Source organism: Pelophylax lessonae (assembly GCF_965119305.1).
Source record: "Pelophylax lessonae genome assembly, chromosome: 4".
In the NCBI taxonomy this organism is placed as follows: domain Eukaryota; kingdom Metazoa; phylum Chordata; class Amphibia; order Anura; family Ranidae; genus Pelophylax; species Pelophylax lessonae.
The window spans coordinates 543,151,375-543,171,570 of NC_138771.1; positions in this window are offsets into that span (position 1 = coordinate 543,151,375).

Below are 20,196 nucleotides of genomic sequence, written 5' to 3' on the forward strand. Positions count from 1 at the left end.
CTTCGTTAATAGGGTCAGGGCCGTATAGGGTGGCATAGAATTGCTTCATGATCCGATTAATTCTCAATAGCTTTTGTTTGTAATTGCCAAATAATTAATTGGTTACAGAGAGGTACTTTCTGTCCCTGCTACTTGGGTCAGAAACCCTGATTGGAGTACTGTGATGTTGTATAAAAGAGAGTTTCCAGGAAGTGGACACAGAACCAAACCTCATGACCTTATACACATAGGAGCTGCTGTTGCTGTTGTATTTCACCCAGCCCAGAAGCAGAGATTATTGGGCCCGTATTTCTATATTCTAATAGTTTAACTGTAGCAGTCCATAGTTTCTTGAGTGGGTTTTCTTAGTTACGTAGTTACATGGTTCTTAGTTACATAGTTAGTCTGGCTAAAAAAAAGGCACAAGTCCATCTAGTTCAACCAATAGAAACTGAATCCTTGTGAAAGGAAATCCTTGTGAAAGGAATCTTTGCCCTGCTGTTATTATTTCATATGCACAGTGCCAGATAGCTAGGTTTGTACTACTGTATGTATGTAGTGGTCACCTTTAAGTATTGTAGCACTACTCCCTGGGAAGCTGCTGGTGATGGGTTCCCCTGGTTTACCCATAGCAACAGTACAATAGTTTAGCGACTACAAAGTGCCTGGCTCAGTCAATAAACAGTCTAGAGGTTTTGGTTTTTGTGGTTTTATTGAGAACTTGGATAGGAGAAGGGAATGAGTGGAATACTCCAGCTTGAATAAACTATGCACAATTTGCTGGGACGTTTAACTGTACTTGAGTGCGGCAAGGCTGCTGCTTCACCTTGTCAATAGCGATGAAGTAGTAATAAATGAACTGCTTTAGATAAGCTGTACTGTACTGCAGAACACTCTTCAGGGCCCTTCCTGGCACCCCCTTTTTGTTCCTATTCTTCAGGGCTTTCTACAAGGCACCCCCTTAACTATCATACTCTCTGTGTGAGCTAGCTCTGTGATCCCCTGACTTCACTGGAATGGTCCCCCTTCCTGGGCCAGACCCTTTGGCAGGTCCCTCAGTACTCACAGATACTGTTTTTCCCAAAACACTCTGCCAGCAGCTCCACCGTCAGTTACACCGGATCCTCTGCAGCACAGCTCCACACCTGGTTCACTAGGCCGACCGCCTAAGACCACCTTCCTCACACATTGCAGGGGGAGAGACAGCTGTCCACCTCCTCCTGGAACCCTGCTTCCCACCAAAGACCCCCTGTCACATGTCCCCTCAGTATTTATGGTCAATCCCAGGATGCATTGCAAGAATGCCTTCCCACTGGGACTGCCATAAAACATAATGTGTCAATGAGCTGAGGTTTTCTCCACTCCAACTATGGGCTGAGGTTTCCTCCACTGTCAAACTAACTCCCTTAATTGGATGCCGTGGGGACACTGCCTCAGATCCAGTGAATCACACCTGGAAACATGTGACTGGCAACCTAATAGATCAGGCTTCTCTGATAAGCAGCAGGAGCAATAAATGCTTTAGCTAGCACCTACCTAACTAAGAGGGTACTACAGTATATATTAGTAGGTGAATCTGTTTATTGCAATATAGTTTATATGCAGCTTCTGGTATTTTAGTTAACCCTGTCCCTTCAGTTTTAGGATTCTATAGATAGTTTTATCTGCGCTTGCAAAATAAAATGTAACATGATTTACTGTAATGCAATATACAACTCTCAAACAAAAAAAAAAAATCAGAATGGTGAAAAAATAATTAAAGTGCTCAGTCCCAAATAAGTGTGATATCCAATTTTGACAAGTCCTTTCAACATGTATTAAAGTTCCGTGCTTTTTTTTCACCAACAATATGTACTTCTGTGCCACCAATACGCCACGTGTAAGATATAGATTGCAACTCACCAAATGTATTTGACACTCTTGTTTTATAACAAAAGGAGTCAAAATTGCTTGTCACCCAGGGACCAGGGGTATCTTCCGGCAGCTCGCTGCAATCTTTTCCTCGTGACAGTGTCACCAGTAGGTCCAGTAGCAAGATTATTAATTGTGAAGAAAGAAAGATAAGGAGGAGTTTCTCAGCATTAAATTGCTTTAAATCTATTGTAAAAACATCCGTTGCCAGTTTACATAAATAAAAGTTTTAAAAAATAGGCATCCAACAGATGCAAAGAAAGCAGGGAGCCACTAGACTCCAGCATGCCTTTCACCTTAAAAAAAATAACACGGCACTATAATACATGTTGAAAGGACTTGTCAAAATTGGATATCACACATATTTGGGACTGGGCACTTTTGTTATTTTTTTCTACCATTCGTCCCGGTTCACACTAGGGCGACCTGTGAGGCGACCTGGTCGCCTCACAGGTCGCCGCAGGTCGCCTCCCATAGGGAAGCTGCGGACCCGTTCTAATAGGAGCGACACAAGTCGCTCCGACCTAGAAAAAGGGTCCGGAGCTTCTTTGGGGCGACCAGGAGGCGACCACCATAGACTTCAATGTTATGAAGTCCGTGGCGGCCGCTCCGTGGTCGTGGCGCGCTGCTCGCACCGCGACCTCGGAGGTCGAGGTGCGAAGTAGCGTCGCCCCTATGTGAACGGGGCCTTCAGGTTTATATTTTTTGTTTGAGAGTTGTATATTGCAATCACATTACATTTTATTTTGCAAGCACTGTTTTAACACAGAGAGCTTACACTCTTGTGGGTTACTTTTGAGGATCATATAACCTGATTGGTTTGGAACAACAGCTGCACAAAGTTGCAATGCTGGTGTGATTTTTTTTTACATCTTTTTATATAGCTAGTTTTAGCTTAGGGCTCAATAACCAGCATTGGCAATAACCAGGTTAGGCATCCAACAGCCGCTTCTGGGAGATAGAGGTCTGCTTGCTTGACAGATTAGAAACTACTATTGACTAAGACACAGAGTAGATAGGCTGACTCTAATTTCCTGTGTCACACTATAGTTTCTGCTGATGAGAATCTGTGTTCCAAGCTTGTTGGACAATAGTTGGAGGATCTCCCCATCACCGCTAATATTGTGTTCAGATCTCCAACACAAAGACAGACGCTGTATCGCAATCATCCTCAGGGCCCCTGCAACTGAACTTTGCTGCAACATTTACCTGTAGGTATCTTTATTAATAACTATATACGCCTGGGTATATGTGCAGAATTCCACCATGACTCCTGTTGGACCTTTTGCTGATATCACCTGTTTGTACATTGGATGTATTTACTATTGTTAATGTTTTCTTATAAGCTTTTATTATTTCCATTCTTGTGTTCATCTACTATATACTTATGGTTGATGTTATATAGTGGTTGCAGTATTTTCTCTGCTCACAACTACTTTGCTTAGATTACTGATTTATTTCCCTGGAAGGTAATCCCCTCTTTCCACAGAGGACCTGTCCTAGGTGGAGGCACTGCCAACTTCATTATCATCCCACTCTTTCACTTAGCTTAGGTTCAGATTCTCAGATTTACTTTTGCCATAACCCCCTCCTCCTCAACCCAAAGAGGGCTACTCTATCTATTAGCACCTGTACATAAATGCTGTAGCAAGGTTGTTGTAAGATCAATCTCTCGTGTCAACGCCCTTAGGAAAAATCTTTATACAATCCCTGAACTTAGCCTCAGCCAATAACAAAAAAAAAAATATTTTAGTCAACTTGAAAAAGAGAGATGATGTCATCCAGCCAAACGGTGTAAGACACAAACCTTTTGAGTCTGATTTCAGTCTCAGTTTTCACAGCTGATGTCTAGGGATTGCTAGAGACCTGTGACATGGGAGAGGGAGAAATAAACATCTTACAACAGTACTCATGCACAATACTGTTAAATGAGATGACATAGGTCACTTTAAGTTTCCATTAAAGATAAAAATCCAAACACAATAATAATAATAATTGATAATAATAATAATACTATTCAGCAAACAACAACTGATACGTTTACGTCCAGATGCATAAAAAAAATGAGTAACATAGTGATATTAAAGTACAGAACCAGGCTTCAAAAGTGACAGAGTTGCAGAGTGCGGGCAAGTGCTTGTGGTAAACTGTCCATACATTTTACAATCTGATTACACAATCTCTGCACAATTTCCTTCATCCTTACAAAATGGGAGGGTCTAATTGTACAATACATTCAATTTGTATCAATTCAAACAGGCTATTGTATGACATAGTTATTGTCGGATTTACCACAATCAGATTGTAATGTGTGCTCAGGTTTAGTCTTCCAATTAATCTGTGTCCCTGTGCAACCCCTTGGATCTAAGCCCAGGCTGCACAATCAACTTCAACTTCTTTCAATGTCAAGATTATTCAACACCCCTCCTAGTTGCATTTCATAGTTGAATAAAGAGGATAAGGGATTATGGTCATGTCATGTCAAACAAGTCATACTAATACTGATGACACATACTCAACAAACAAAGCTCCTGATGGAGACCCTCCCTCTCTTCTCCTCTTATCCATTGAGAAAAGCTAATGCATTGATTACACTGCATTTAACCTGAATTCGGAATAGGTGACAAAATTTCGTCCTTCATTCACGGATTGTGTACCATGCAGTGTAAACTATACATAGCCTTTTCTCAATGGATGAGAGGAGAGGGTGGATCTTTGTCGGGAGCTTTTTCTATTGAGTTTAGCTCGGAGATTCAAATCTATTAACCTATGCAGTGGCAGAAATTTAACGGCAGGTGGAGGACCTGTCACTACTGCACAGAAGATTTCTACAGGATCCAGCTGCCTTCATGATCTGGGATATAGGTCTGGGACATTACCAGCTTTCCAGCAATACAAGGAGGCAAATAAGAAAAGTAAATACAAAATCAAAATGGCTAAAATCAACTTCGAGAGACAAATAGCAGAGGATAGTAAAAAGAACCCTAAGAAATTCTTTAAATATATCAACAGCAAAAAAAACAAGGGCAGAGCATGTTGTACACACAATTAACGATAAGGGGAGGATGGTTACAGAGGACACTGAAAAGGCAACCGTGCTTAATGCTTTTTTCTCCCCAGTCTTTACACAAGAAAAGGAGGGGTACACTGACCATGACTGTATGGTTAGCAGTAATTCACAGGACTTGCCGCTATGGCTAACAGAGGGTGAAATCAGGGAAAGGCCGGATAAACTTAACACAAATAAATCACCAGGCCCGGATGGCGTACATCCCAGAGTACTCAAAGAACTTAGTAAAACTATATCTAGACCACTGTTCCTGATCTTTGCTGACAGTATTATGACAGGAAATGTACCAGGGGATTGGAGAAAAGCTAACGTGATACCGATATTTAAAAAAGGGCAGAGGCATGTCCCGGGAAATTATAGGCCTGTCAGTCTGACATCGATAGTATGTAAACCTTTTGAGGGGATGATAAGGGACTATATCATAGAGTTTGCTAAAGACAACAACATCATCAGCAATAATCAGCACGGGTTTACTAAAGGGCGTACTTGTCAAACCAGTCTCTTAACATTCTACGAGGAGGTGAGCTGTGAGCTAGATAGGGCGAGACCAGTGGATTTGGTATACCTGGATTTCGTTAAGGCGTTTGATACAGTTCCCCACAAGCGCTTCATTTATAAAATAAGTTCTGCAGGCATTGACCACAAGGTTTGCTCTTGGATATGGAACTGTCTAAAAGGGCGTGTCCAAAGGGTGGTAATAAATAGCACATACTCAGTCCTGGGACCAACCCTGTTCAATTTATTCATGAACAGCATTGAGGACGGGATCAGTAGTTCCATATCAGTTTTTGCAGATGACACAAAATTGGGCAGGGCAATAACTGCACAGCATGAGGCAGATATCCTACAGAATAACCTGAACAAAATAACAGAGTGGGCAACGACATGGCAAATGAGGTTTAGTGTGGAGAAGGGTAAGGTTTTGCACTTGGGGACTAAAAACATAAAAGCACAATACACTTTAGGGGGGGAACATTTGGGGGAGTCAAGAATGGAGAAAGATCTGGGAGTCTTGGTAGAGGATAGACTAAGCAATAGCATGCAATGTCAAGCGGCAGCTGCCAAAGCCGGCAGAATATTAGCATGCATAAAGAAAGAGATGTATTCCAGAGATAAAACTATAATCCTACCACTTTATAAAACTCTGGTCCGACCGCATCTGGAGTATTCTGTCCAGTTCTGGTTGCCAGTCCTCAGGAGGGATGTGTTGCAGCTGGAGAGAGTCCAGAGAAGGGTAACTAAACTAATTAGGGGATTGGAGGACCTTAATTATGAAGAGCGTCTACAATCACTTAATTTATTCTCCCTGGAGAAGAGACGCCTGAGAGGGGACTTGATAGCAATTTATAAATACCTCAATGGTGATCTCAGCATAGAAAAAAAGCTATTCAGTCGCAAGGATTGCATGAGAACTCGAGGACATACAATGCGATTAGAGGAGAAGCGTTTTGACCTCAGGCAACGCAGGGGGTTTTGTACTGCTCGGGCTACAAGATTGTGGAATTCTCTACCACTAGAGGTAGTTTCTGCGGGAAGTATGGCTACTTTCAAAAGACTCTTGGATGCACATCTCAAGGTTCAGAACATTAAGGGGTATGAGAGATGATTACAGTCATGCGCGCCTACACTGGATGGACTATTGTCTTTATTCAAACTCAACTACTATGTAACTATGTAACTATAGCTCATTACAGGTAAAATAGGTCACTAAAGCTGTAGGAAAAAAACATATTTTTTTAAGCTAAATTTTAGATTTAAACTTCTTAAAGAGTCAGGCCGCTGTGACACTATAAATGTAGCCTGCCAAGTTTAACCACTTCCAGCCCAGGCCACTTTTGAGCATTTCTATCCTACATGTAAAAATCATATTTTTTTTTGCTAGAAAATTACTCAGAACCTCCAAACATTCTATATATATTTTTGGCAGAGACCCTAGAGAGTAGAATGGCAGTCATTACAAGTTTCTATGTCATATAGTATTTGTGTAGAGATTTTTAAAATTAACTTTTTTTGGGAAAGTATACTTTAATGAATTTGAATGCAAAAAAACACAATATATAACCCAATTTTTTGCAAAATAAAAAAGATGATGTTACGCTTAGTAAATAGATATCTAACATGTCATGCTTTAAAATTGCACATGCTTTTTTTACAGGCTACCAGTTTAGGGTTACAGAAGAGGCCTAGTTCTAGAATTTTTGCTCTTGCTATACATTTGCAATAAACCCCATTTACATATGTGGGCATGACCTACATTTACGTTCGCTTCTGCGTGCAGGCACGAGGGGACAGAAGCACTTTAAAAAATGTTTTATTTATTTATTTTATTTTTTTATTTTCATACTGTCCCTTTCATTTTTTTAACCACTTGCCGACCGCTTACTATATATATATATATATATATATATATATATATATATATATATATATATACAGCGGCAGGGTGGCTCGTACAAAACAATCTATGGATACATCGTTTGCTTGGTGGCAGCTAGGGGGCGAGAGCCGATGCATGTTTCAGGCAGTTCCGATTGCCGCCTGACACCTGCGATCCAACCGACCGTTCTTCTCCCTGGAATGGTCATAGAGCCCATGTGATCCTTCTATATAGAAACACATGTCTCTGTGGTTATTTTAGAAGCCACCCCCCCCCCCCACAGTTAGAATCACTCCCCTAGGCTCACATTTAACCCCTTGATCACCCACAGGGTTAACCCCTTTCCTGCCAGGGTCATTATTACAGTAACAGTGCATATTGTTAGCACTGATTACTGTAGTAATGTCACTGGTACCCCCAAAAGTGTCAAAAATGTCAGTTAGGGGTCTGATCTGTCCACCGCAATGTTGCAGTCCCACAAAAAAGCACAAATCACTGCCTTTACTAGTAATTAAAAAAAATGACATTAATCTTTCCCATAGATATTAGACGCGATAACTTTTGCGAAAACCAATCAAAATACGCTTATTGCTATTTTCTTTTTAACCAAAAATATGTAGCAGAAAGCAAATTGACCTAAAATGTTAAAAAATTTCGATTTTTATTTTTTTTTTGAGAATGTCATAGCAGAATGTGAAAAAAATAGTTTTTTTTTTTTTCCAAAATTGTTGCTCTTTTTTTTGTTTATAGCACAAAAAATAAAAATCGCACAGGTGATCAAATACCACCAAAAGAAAGCTCTATTTAGGGAAAAAAAAAGGACGTCAATTTTATTTGGGTACAGTGTCGCATGACCGCGCAATTGTCTGTTAAAGTAATGAAGTGCCGAATTGCAAAATAGGGCCTGGTCATTAGGGGGCAAATCCTTCTGGTCTTAAAGTGGTTAATCACTATAATTTCTATCAAAAAACATGTAAACATTACTTGTGATAGAAATAAGGCATGGCAGGTCCTCTTTATAGGGACATGTGGGATCTACCCTTGAAAGAATGGGATAAAAAAAATGATCTCTGCTTTTCAGGAAAGTCTTCCAGGATCATAGAGATAGCCCATCCAGTCCACAGCAAGCTCTATGGTAATTCTGGGGCGCCAGCAGGACTCCTCCCCCCCCCCCCCCCACTAGGCCTCATCAGACACTAGGATGGATTTTACATGACAGGGAATCACAGGCTGAAAAGTGCTGGGACGATGCCTTTACCTGCAGGCATTATCCCGATATCTCCACTTCAAATCCATAACATCATAAGAAGTCCTACAGGCGGGAGGTAGGTATGGGTAATAAATAAAATATAGAAAAATGTACAGTAAAAAAAGGCAGAAACATGTAAAAAAGGACAACATGTATACAATTATCATAAATTGCAAAAAAAAAAACATGAATAAAAAACATAACAAAAGGTAGCTGAAGTCATAGAAGACTGCATAACAAATGAAAAAATGAGCAAGCTAAGTTAATCATCTGATGCAGTGTTTCCCAAACTCTGCTCAGTTGTATACCACTATTCCAGCAATTACAGTTTCTGAATGATATCTCAAACTACCTAACATTACTACATATTCAGTATATGACCAACACCTTCTCTCAAATGCTAATTGAAACAAACACAAATCTCAACAAATAATTCAACTGTGTACCTATGGTTTCTACCCATAACAGTTGATGTTGTATATTCTCCATGAGACAGAAAATTGGACAGAAATTCTGAGCCCCAATGTATTCCCTACAATGAGGGCAACAACCACCAGTGGAGCAGGTCCTACACTGCACTAATGACACCAGACATGGGAATTTAAAATTACCAATAATGATACCAGTCTCTGTAGCCCTATGTCATCACTAGTATTACCATGAATTCAACAACATTACTTTAATTGGTATTTTTTTCCTACATGTAAAATACAGCAGGATTTCTTGGCTTTGTTGTCACTCAGTTACAGATTACATAAAAAAAGACATTATAAGCATTCTGTTAAGTTCTTCTGCTCACCACAACATCAGATTTCCAACAAGGTGTGCCTGTACTTTAACATTCAGAGCTTAGCAGAGACTTATGGTATGCTAGAAGGGAACCATCTGAAAGCAGGACCAGATCCAGCATCTGGAGTTATGTGGCGTATAATTGTACCCGAAGGATTTGCCAAGTGCAGCTGTTCTCCAACATCCGACACGACTACTCCAATGGGACCTGCAGGCAGTACACAGTTGTTGTACAAAACATAGTGGCTTTACCTGTCCAGATTATTAAAACAACTTTTTTTTTTTTTGTTGTTGCATTGCCTAAATAAAATGTATATTGTGTGATGGCTTATTCAGTTGGCTACAAGATGATTTGACATTAAAAACATTTTATGCTAAAATAAATAACTAACGAGTGCAGGGAATTATGAGAGTTTTCTGTGTAGACAAATTTATAGTGTGCTGTTGCACAGTGAGAGATAAGGAAAAGTCTCCAACTTTCTGAATCCTCAGGTACATCAACAAAATCACTGCACACCCCCACAGTAGTACAGTTACAGCTTGTATAGCTGCTTTGGGGAATAAAGGCTAGGAGACAGGGCCGCATTCAAATTTATCAATACCCTAGGCACACCTGAGTGATAAAATATGTACCAACAAACTTCCTTATACATTTCACCTCACTCCTCCCTACCCCCAGCTGCTGTATGAATATCCAATATAATAACAAATTACATACTGTATACAAAAAACAACACTGTATATAAATAATTCCAGAACATTTACATATAAATACTCCTTGTGTAAAATTTATATAAATATACCACACATGCAATAATTCACATAAAAATAGCACATGTGAAAATCACATAAAATTGTCCCAAATATGTATAAACCAGTGTAGGCGCTTTTGGCTGTGGACACAGGTTAGCATGGGCATCCTGTACAGAACAGTGTTAATATTTGCCAGCACATCACGGATCCTGAAATAAAGCCCAAATGTTTTTTTTTTATTGAAGAGCGATCACATCACCGCAAAGGAATGCAATGTTTCAAAACCAGACCTAGTTCTTCAGGCATGTGATCACATTCCTGACAAAGTGTTCCTGCGTGGTTCAGAAATTTTGCACTTCTTTGCTGTAATGAGACCTCTAATAAAAAATGTTTGGACTTTCTTTAAATTTGTGTGTGCTGGCCAATATTCACACAATGTTCCGTATATGGTTCCAGTCTCCAATTGGCTGTTGCTGCAGCACCCATCACTCTTTCAGTCTATTCCACTAACGTGTGAGATGGGAATATTAACAATAGCATTGGCACCTTGACTGGTCTGTGACTACACAGCCTATACACAAGAAACTGTGATGCACTGTGTGTTCTGACACCTTTAAATCGGAAATAACATTGACTTTTTCAGCAATCAGAGCTACAGCAGTTCTTCTATTGGATTGGGCTACACAGGCCAGCCTTCTCTCCCCACTTGCATCAGTGATCCTTGGCTGCCCATGACCCTGTCGCCAGTTCACTAGTTTTCTTTCTTTCAACCACTTTTGGTAGGTCCTGACCACTGCAGACTGGGAACATCCCACAAGAGCTCCAGTTTTGGAGTTGTTATGACTCAAATGTCTACATACCTATTACAATTTAGACCCTGTCAAAGTTGCTAAAATTCTTATGCTTGTGCAGTTTTCTGCTTTCAACACATCAACTTTAGGGAAAACATGTAAACTTGCTGCCTCATATATCCCAACCACTTTCAGGTGCCATTGTAACAAAATAATAAATGTTATTCACTTTACCTGTCAGTGGTCGCAATGTTATGGCTGAAAAGTGTATGTGCAAAGCCCACTTTTAGGCTGGGTTCAAACCGATGCAAATTGGATGCAGGTTTTCAGCTATTGGGAACCCAGCCTTATAGTGCCAACCAAGTATGACATATCCTCTTCTTCAGTTCCTCAAAGAGCCCACTCCAGCAAAACTCAGTTGGTGATAAACTCATCTTGTAGCATTTACTACTTCGGATAAAGTGGTAGTAAACTCTCTCCCATCACTTTAGCACATATAAATCAGCGTTAAATGCATTATTAATTGCTGTACTCAGATGTCACCTTATTTGCTCAGTTTGCTTGTAATCCATCACATTATCTGTAATGACTTCACCGGTGCATGCACATCTCTCCCACGATTCATGGTACACTTGTTAAGCAGTATTTAAGAAAAGAAAGAAAAAAACCCTTAAGGTTAATAGGACTTTGAAGGCAGCCACTGCTAATCCCATAAAGAAATAATTAATACTCCGATTAAAAAAACATACAAAATGTATTTAGACCGCATAATAGAAAAATTCATTAAAACCATAGCATTAATAATGTACACGAAGGTGCTATACAGCATGCTCCTATAGGAAGAGAACTCATAAATTGCTCGACATATGCCAGGGTCTGGTGTCTGTGAGTCACAAGGACAAAGTATTTCTTGTGTTTGGGCCAATGGGATTCTTATATGTAGATACCAATGGATCACTACGCCTTTCGCTATACAGCTTCCTCAGGAGATCCTATTGGTGCTAGGAGACATGGCACAATGATCATACAGTTTATAGTGTAGAAAATTATACCTAATAACAGCAATATACTATACTCCATAATTCATTGAAAATATACCATTCAAAAATATATAATTCATTCCAACTTTAAGGGATTACTGATATATATCCGCCCCAGGCTAAAGGGAAGGACATAAGACACCAACATCAGAACAGGATGGAGTCGGGGAAGGGGGAGCAAGGGGCAGGGGGAAGGGAGGGTAGGGGAAGAGAAAAAAAAGGGAGAAAAAGGGGGAGGGTGGGAATAAATAAGGGGGAGAGGAGAAGGGGAGAGGAGGAGTGGGAAGGGGGGGGGGGCACCCGCAGGAACACATTAAGGAGGGAGACACATGAGAGCAGCAGCCATATTATGGGAGATTAACCCAGGGGGCCAGTAATAAGGATACCTAAAGCTACATATCTATGTGCAGTTATATTTCTCCCAGCAAGGGTCTACCTCCAAATGCAATGGAGGGATTGACTATGCCCATATACAGTGGGTACGGAAAGTATTCAGACCCCCTTAAATTTTTCACTCTTTGTTATATTGCAGCCATTTGCTAAAATCATTTAGGTTCATTCTTCTTCCTCATGAATGTACACATAGCACCCCATACTGACAGAAAAACACAGAATTGTTGACATTGTTGCAGACTTATTAAAAAAGAAAAACTGAAATATCACATGGTCCTAAGTATTCAGACCCTTTGCTCAGTATTTAGTAGAAGCCCCCTTTTGATCTAATACAGCCAGGAGTCTTTTTGGGAAAGATGCAACAAGTCTTTCACACCTGGATTTGGGGATCCTCTGCCATTCCTCCTTGCAGATCCTCTCCAGTTCTGTCAGGTTGGATGGTAAACGTTGGTGGACAGCCATTTTTAGGTCTCTCCAGAGATGCTCAATTGGGTTTAAGTCAGGGCTCTGGCTGGGCCATTCAAGAACAGTCACGGAGTTGTTGTGAAGCCACTCCTTCGTTATTTTAGCTGTGTGCTTAGGGTCATTGTCTTGTTGGAAGGTAAACCTTCAGCCCAGTCTGAGGTCCAGAGCACTCTGGAGAAGGTTTTTGTCCAGGATATCCCTGTACTTGGCCGCATTCATCTTTCCCTCAATTGCAACCAGTCGTCCTGTCCCTGCAGCTGAAAAACACCCCCACAGCATGATGCTGCCACCACCATGCTTCACTGTTGGGACTGTATTGGACAGGTGATGAGCAGTGCCTGGTTTTCTCCACACATACCGCTTAGAATTAAGGCCAAAAAAAAGTTCTATTTTGGTCTCATCAGACCAGAGAATCTTATTTCTCACCATCTTGGAGTCCTTCAGGTGTTTTTTAGCAAACTCCATGCGGGCTTTCATGTGTCTTACACTGAGGAGAGGCTTTCGTCAGGCCACTCTGCCATAAAGCCCCGACTGGTGGAGGGCTGCAGTGATGGTTGACTTTCTACAACTTTCTCCCATCTCCTGACTGCATCTCTGGAGCTCAGCCACAGTGATCTTTGGGTTCTTCTTTACCTCTCTCACCAAGGCTCTTCTCCCCCGATAGCTCAGTTTGGCCGGGCGGCCAGCTCTAGGAAGGGTACTGGTCATCCCAAACGTCTTCCATTTGAGGATTATGGAGGCCACTGTGCTCTTAGGAACCTTAAGTGCAGCAGAAATCTTTTTTTAACCTTGGCCAGATCTGTGCCTTGCCACAATTCTGTCTCTGAGCTCTTCAGGCAGTTCCTTTGACCTCATGATTCTCATTTGCTCTGACATGCATTGTGATCTGGAAGGTCTTATATAGACAGATGTGTGGCTTTCCTAATCAAGTCCAATCAGTATAATCAAACACAGCTGGACTCAAATGAAGGTGTAGAACCATCTAAAGGATGATCAGAAGAAATGGAAAGCACCTGAGTTAAATATATGAGTGTCACAGCAAAGGGTCTGAATACTTAGGACCATGTGATATTTCAGTTTTTCTTTTTTAATAAATCTGCAACAATGTCAACAATTCTGTGTTTTTCTGTCAGTATGGGGTGCTATGTGTACATTCATGAGGAAGAAGAATGAACTTAAATGATTTTAGCAAATGGCTGCAATATAACAAAGAGTGAAAAATTTAAGGGGGTCTGAATACTTTCCGTACCCACTGTATATATATGTATATGTATATATATATATATCATAATTTAACCTTGGGGTTACAGGAGTATCTACAAATAGGCCTTCTCAACCTCGGGAACTAGACAGAGGCTTGGCTAAGAAATGATCATGCATGGGCAAGATTATAGCAAGGGCTAAATGAAAGGACGGAAGTATTTTGTACTACAGTTATGGAAAACAACACTTAAAAAGGCTTATCCTGAGAGAAACACATTTTCAAACATCTTAAACACAGTAAGAAACATGCTATTGGGGCTAAATTATATTGTATAATGTGTTAGAAGAATTTATTATAATTAAAAAGCAGCATTGGAGGGGGAGAGTTTACTACCGCTTTAATAGGATCATCAAACAAAGTTGTGTACTAATCCTCCAAACCCACTGGACTTCACTGAAGTAAATGGTGACCATTACTCCTCTTGTATTCCACACTCCATCAAAAGAGGGGAAACATAGAGGATCAGTGTGCAACTTTCTTTATCAAAACAATTAAAATACAAACAGAAATGCATTTACACCTTTTGTGCTATCATTCAGCACTAAGGATAGATAGGCTTCCTCCTACCATTTGTACTTGTAAACAACTCCGCACTGACCAATGAAGCCCTTTTGTACAAAGCTTGCCCCTTGTGTAAGAATATGGTTTTGGAAAAAACGAATTATAGGATGCACCATTGGAGGTGGCATTCTGCTGCTTTTTTTTTTTTTTTTGCAGAACTGCTTTTTAAACTGTACATAGCCCCAAACAGGAGAGAGGGTTTCATAGTTCCTTAATATAGGGAGCTTTTCGAGTCTTTAGGTGAATTTAACAAAACATGTCTAACATTGGATAGCAGAGAGAAACAAAATTAAGAAAACATTTTAACAGTTTTAAAATGGTGAGGCTTGGTTCTGCCCTCCATAACCCTGTTGTCCTAGGCACTGGCCCATGAGAGCGACTATGGTAACTGTAAACTGCTAGAGAACACAACAGAGTGTTTTCAACATCACCGTCTTTTGAGTATAGTGATGAAAGCCAACTACAATGTGCATTTATAATTCTGTTGCCCCCTACAGTTTTTGACACAGATGCATCAAGCCTCTTGTGCCAAAAACAAAATGTAAGTCCAATGCAGAATTGTCTGTGCATAAATGGCAGCTGCTTGTGTCTCTGTGGGTGTCTTATGGGATGTAATTTTGCTTTAATAGTTTTGCATTTTTTTGCAAAAGGTTCAGGAGCCCCAAAGTGTAGTTCTATGATTGTTTTTCAGCAAAAAAATGTCACAAACATAAGAAATTGGGCCAGGACATGCTTTTTTGTGGCAGCAGCCATCCTCATTTAAATTGTAAAGTGATGTTGAGTGGTAATTAAAATATTCATGCATTTGTTATTTGGAATTCTTGCAAATTATAATTTAACATAAGAGTGGGTATAATTTAATTCCATAATGGTATAAACATCATTATTGTGCATTTTCTTTTCTTTTTTTTTTTCCATTAAGTTTTTTATTGAAAATTTTTGAAAGAACAACAACAGCATAGCACAGCAAAGATGAGGATTCACCAGTTGGGTTACATACAGCATATAAATCATCAGATAGGGTTACATACAGCTGCCAGGTAAAATGCACATTTGGTATTTATGTATTAAAGGGAGGCAAGTGATTAACATCATGTATCCGTACTCAGAAGGGTAAAGGTAAGAGGAGATTTACAGGGTGGGGGGGGGGGAAGAAAGGAGGGGGGGAAGGTAGGGAGAGGAGGAAGGGGAGGGGAGAGGAGTAGGGGAGGCGAGGAAGGGGGGAAAGCAGTGTTATTGGGAATGTGGAGGTAGGATAGTCAGTAGCTCCGCAAAGCAACCCACAGTGAGTCATTTCCAACTAAAATAAATTGAACCACGCAATGCAGTATAACAAGCAAACAGACAAAACAAAACAGGTCAGCATAAAATGAGATAAAAAGGTGGTCATAAAGTCATCAAGATAAGTAATTTAACGGTTACCCGAAACCCATGTAGTCCACAGTGACCAATGTTGGGCAAACTTGGTTCCATTTCCCGATTTATGTGCTAGGAGACTTTCATATGCTTGGTTAGTTTTAACTAAATCGAGGACCTCTGAGGCGTTAGGTGCATTGTTGGATTTCCACTGCCTAGTTATCAAACTCCAGGCTGCCAGGAGTATGTGTGTTACTATTACACTGCACTCTCTGGGGAATCTATCAATTCCTACGTTCAGTATCGCCAATGCTGGAGAGGGGCGGGTAAGTACCCATGTTACATCCGAAATAATAAAAAATACCTTTTTCCAGAAACTGGTTAGGTGTCTGCATGTCCAGAACACATGTGTGAGATGGGCAACCCCTCCAGCACAAAGGCGAGTAATTTGGCATAAATTTAGACAGGCGGTATGGCGTAAGGTACCAACGTAAACTTATTTTTTGGGATAGTTTCCAATGGTTTGTACATGCGGAAGCCCGCCTAATTGAGCGAAGAGCAGATTGCCACTGGTCAGCAGTAAAGGTCTCCTCCAAATCCTTTTCCCATTTCACAAAGGGAGTGGTCTTGCAGTACTCCAGTTTTTGTTGGAGAAAGGTGTAGAATAGGGAGGTACCTTTGGCTGAGCGCAAGCTTCCCAGCAGTAATGTCCATCCCTGTGAGGATAAGTAGATATGAGGGGATGGTAAGGAGCGGACGAAATGAGATACCCGCAGGTACAAGAAAAAATCAGTCTGGGGGAGAAGGTATTCCTGTTGCAGATGGGAAAATGACTTTAGGGCATCTCCATTCAATAGGTGATCTAATGTGGCAATTAGGGATGATCGAACTTTTCAAAAGTTCGGTTCAGCCAGAACATCCGAACTTCCCGAAAGTTCGGCCCGGATTTCAGAACCCCATTGAAATCAATGGGACCCGAATTTCGGTAATCAAAAAACACCATTTTGAAGCCCTAAAACCCAATAAATGCCCCTAAAAGTGCCTAGGGTTCTGGGTCATACCCCAGGGACTAATAATCACACAAAAAAAGTTCTTAAAAATTGTCATTTTTGATAGAGAGCCAATTATTGAAAAAATGAGATTTTTTTATTTTTTACTTTGGATTTAGTATCTGGGGGGTCTAAAAGGTGTACCTGTGAAGTTTCAGCTCTGTAGCATGTCCAGAACCATAAAAAAAGAGATTGTTTGTATTTTGTCACTTAGAAGTTAGAACACAGGTTGTTGGCTTCTCGCTTTTCACACATTGCCGGTTTAATAGCAGGCGTTTTTTTTGGGCATTTTTTGGGTTCTTTTGAGGCAGGAAAAACATCTGAACTTGTGTATATGGGTATATATACCACTATACACAAGTTCAGATGTTTTGCCTGCTTCTAAAGAACCCAAAAAAATGCCCAAAAAAACGCCTGCTACTAAACCGGCAAGGTGTGAAAAGAGCGAAGCCATATTACAGATCTATAATTGCACTAATACAAATGATCTTTTTTTATGGTTCTCGACATGCTACAGAGCTGAAACTTAACAGGTACACCTTTTAGACCCCCCAGACACCAAAATCACACAAAAAAATTTCTTTTGATAGAGAGCCAATTATTGGAAAAATTAAAAAAAAAAAAAATGGATTTGGATTTCGTATCTGGGGGGTCTAAAAAGTGTACCTGTGAAGTTTCAGCTCTGTAGCATGTCCAGAACCAGAAAAAAAAGATAATTTTTCAGTAGAGCAGGGATGGTGGGACCCTCCTTTTACACCTATATGATCTTTTTTTTTCTGGTTCTGGACATGCTAAAGAGCTGAAAATTCACAGGTACACCTTTTACACCCCCCAGACACAAAATCACACAAACAAAAGTTCTTAAAAATTTTCATTTTTGATAGATTTTTGATAGAGAGCCAATTATTGAAAAAAAAGAAAATTAAAAAAAAAAAAATTCTTTGGATTTACTATTTGGGGGTCTAAAAAGTGTACCTGTGAAGTTTCAGCTCTGTAGCATGTACAGAACCATAAAAAAAGATTGTTTGTATTTTGTCACTTAGAACACAGGTTGTTGGCTTCTCGCTTTTCACACATTGCCGGTTTAGTAGCAAGCGTTTTTTTTGGGCATTTTTTGGGTTCTTTGGAGTCAGGAAAAACATCTGAACTTGTGTATAGTGGTATATATACCACTATACACAAGTTCAGATGTTTTGCCTGCCTCCAAAGAACCCAAAAAAATGCCCAAAAAAACGCTAACGTCAAAAAAAAAAAACCGCCCAGGTGTGTTGTTGCAGGCATTTTTTGGGGGTTTTTGGAGGCAGGCAAAACATCTGAACTTGTGTACACACACATACTTATATGTATTTTACACTTAGACATATATAGGTGTTATAGGAGCGTAACTATATTAGTGTAAATGATTTCATTAGCGCAAGCATACAGTATATTTCTGCTACTATCACACCTATATATGTCTAGGTGTGTATATGCATATAAGTATGTGTGTATATATACCCGTATATATACACACATACTTATATGTATATACACACCTAGACATATACAGGTGTGATAGTAGCAGAAATATATGCTTGCGCTAATGAAATCATTTACACTAATATAGTTACGCTCCTATAACACCTATATCTGTCTAAGTGTAAAATACATATAAGTATGTGTGTGTACACAAGTTCAGATGTTTTGCCTGCCTCCAGAAACCTCAAAAAAATGCCTGCAACAACACACCTGGGCGTTTTTTTTTTTTTTTTTTGACGCTAGCGTTTTTTTGGGCATTTTTTTGGGTTCTTTGGAGGCAGGCAAAACATCTGAACTTGTGTATAGTGGTATATACAGTATACCACTATACACAAGTTCAGATGTTTTTCCTGACTCCAAAGAACCCAAAAAATGCCCAAAAAAACGCTTGCTACCAAACCGGCAATGTGTGAAAAACGATCTTTTTTATGGTCTGTACATGCTACAGAGCTGAAACTTCACAGGTACACTTTTTAGACCCCCCCCCCCCCCCCCAGATACTAAATCCAAAGAATTTTTTTTTTTCAATAATTGGCTCTCTATCAAAAATGACAATTTTTAAGAACTTTTTTTTTGTGTGATTTTGTGTCTGGGGGGTCTAAAAGGTGTACCTGTGAAGTTTCAGCTCTGTAGCATGTCCAGAACCAGAAAAAAAAAAAGGATTGTTTGTATTAGTGCAATTATAGAACAGGTTGTTTGCTTCTCGTTTTTCACACCTTGCCAGTTTAGTAGCAGGCGTTTTTTGGGCATTTTTTTGGGTTCTTTAGAGGAAGGCAAAACATCTGAACTTGTGTATAGTGGTATATATACCCGTATACACAAGTTCAGATGTTTTGCCTGCCTCCAAAAACCCCAAAAAAATGCCTGCAACAACACACCTGGGCGTTTTTTTTTTTTTGATGCTAGCATTTTTTTGGGTTCTTTGGAGGCAGGCAAAACATCTGAACTTGTGTATAGTGGTGTATATACACACATACTTATATGTATATACACACCTAGCCATATATAGGTGTGATAGGAGCGTAACTATATTGGTGTTAATTATTTCATTAGCGCAAGTAGTTTTTTCTGCTCCTTTCACACCTATATATGTCTAGGTGTATATATACAGACATGGGTGTGTATATATACCCCCTATACACATGTTCAGATGTCATGTCTGACTCCAAACATGTGCTCAAAAAATCACTAGCAACGCCTGCAGCCAAAAAGAATGCTGGCGGCGGCTAAGCCATATTACAGAAGCGAAAGTGACTTCAGAGAAAATACCTTTTCTCTATAGCGGTCACCCTGCTATGGAAGGGTTTGGTCACCCTGCCATAGCAGTCACTGTCAATTAACCCTACACTACACTACGAACCCCTTACACTTAACACTTTCCCTACAGAAACTGAATAAATTAAAGCTAACTAAAGTGTAAAAGAGCACTCTAACTACACTAGATATCCCTTTCCTCACACTAATAAATGCTAAATGACACTTTGTAACACTTTGTAACAGAATTAACAGAACAGCATTCCACTCTCTTCCATGTCCCGTATAAGAATGCTAGGAATTTTGCGGGGGCTATCTTATATACTGGGGGGCGTATTCACTAATGATTGGACTATGGACCCCCTAGTCACTCCAAT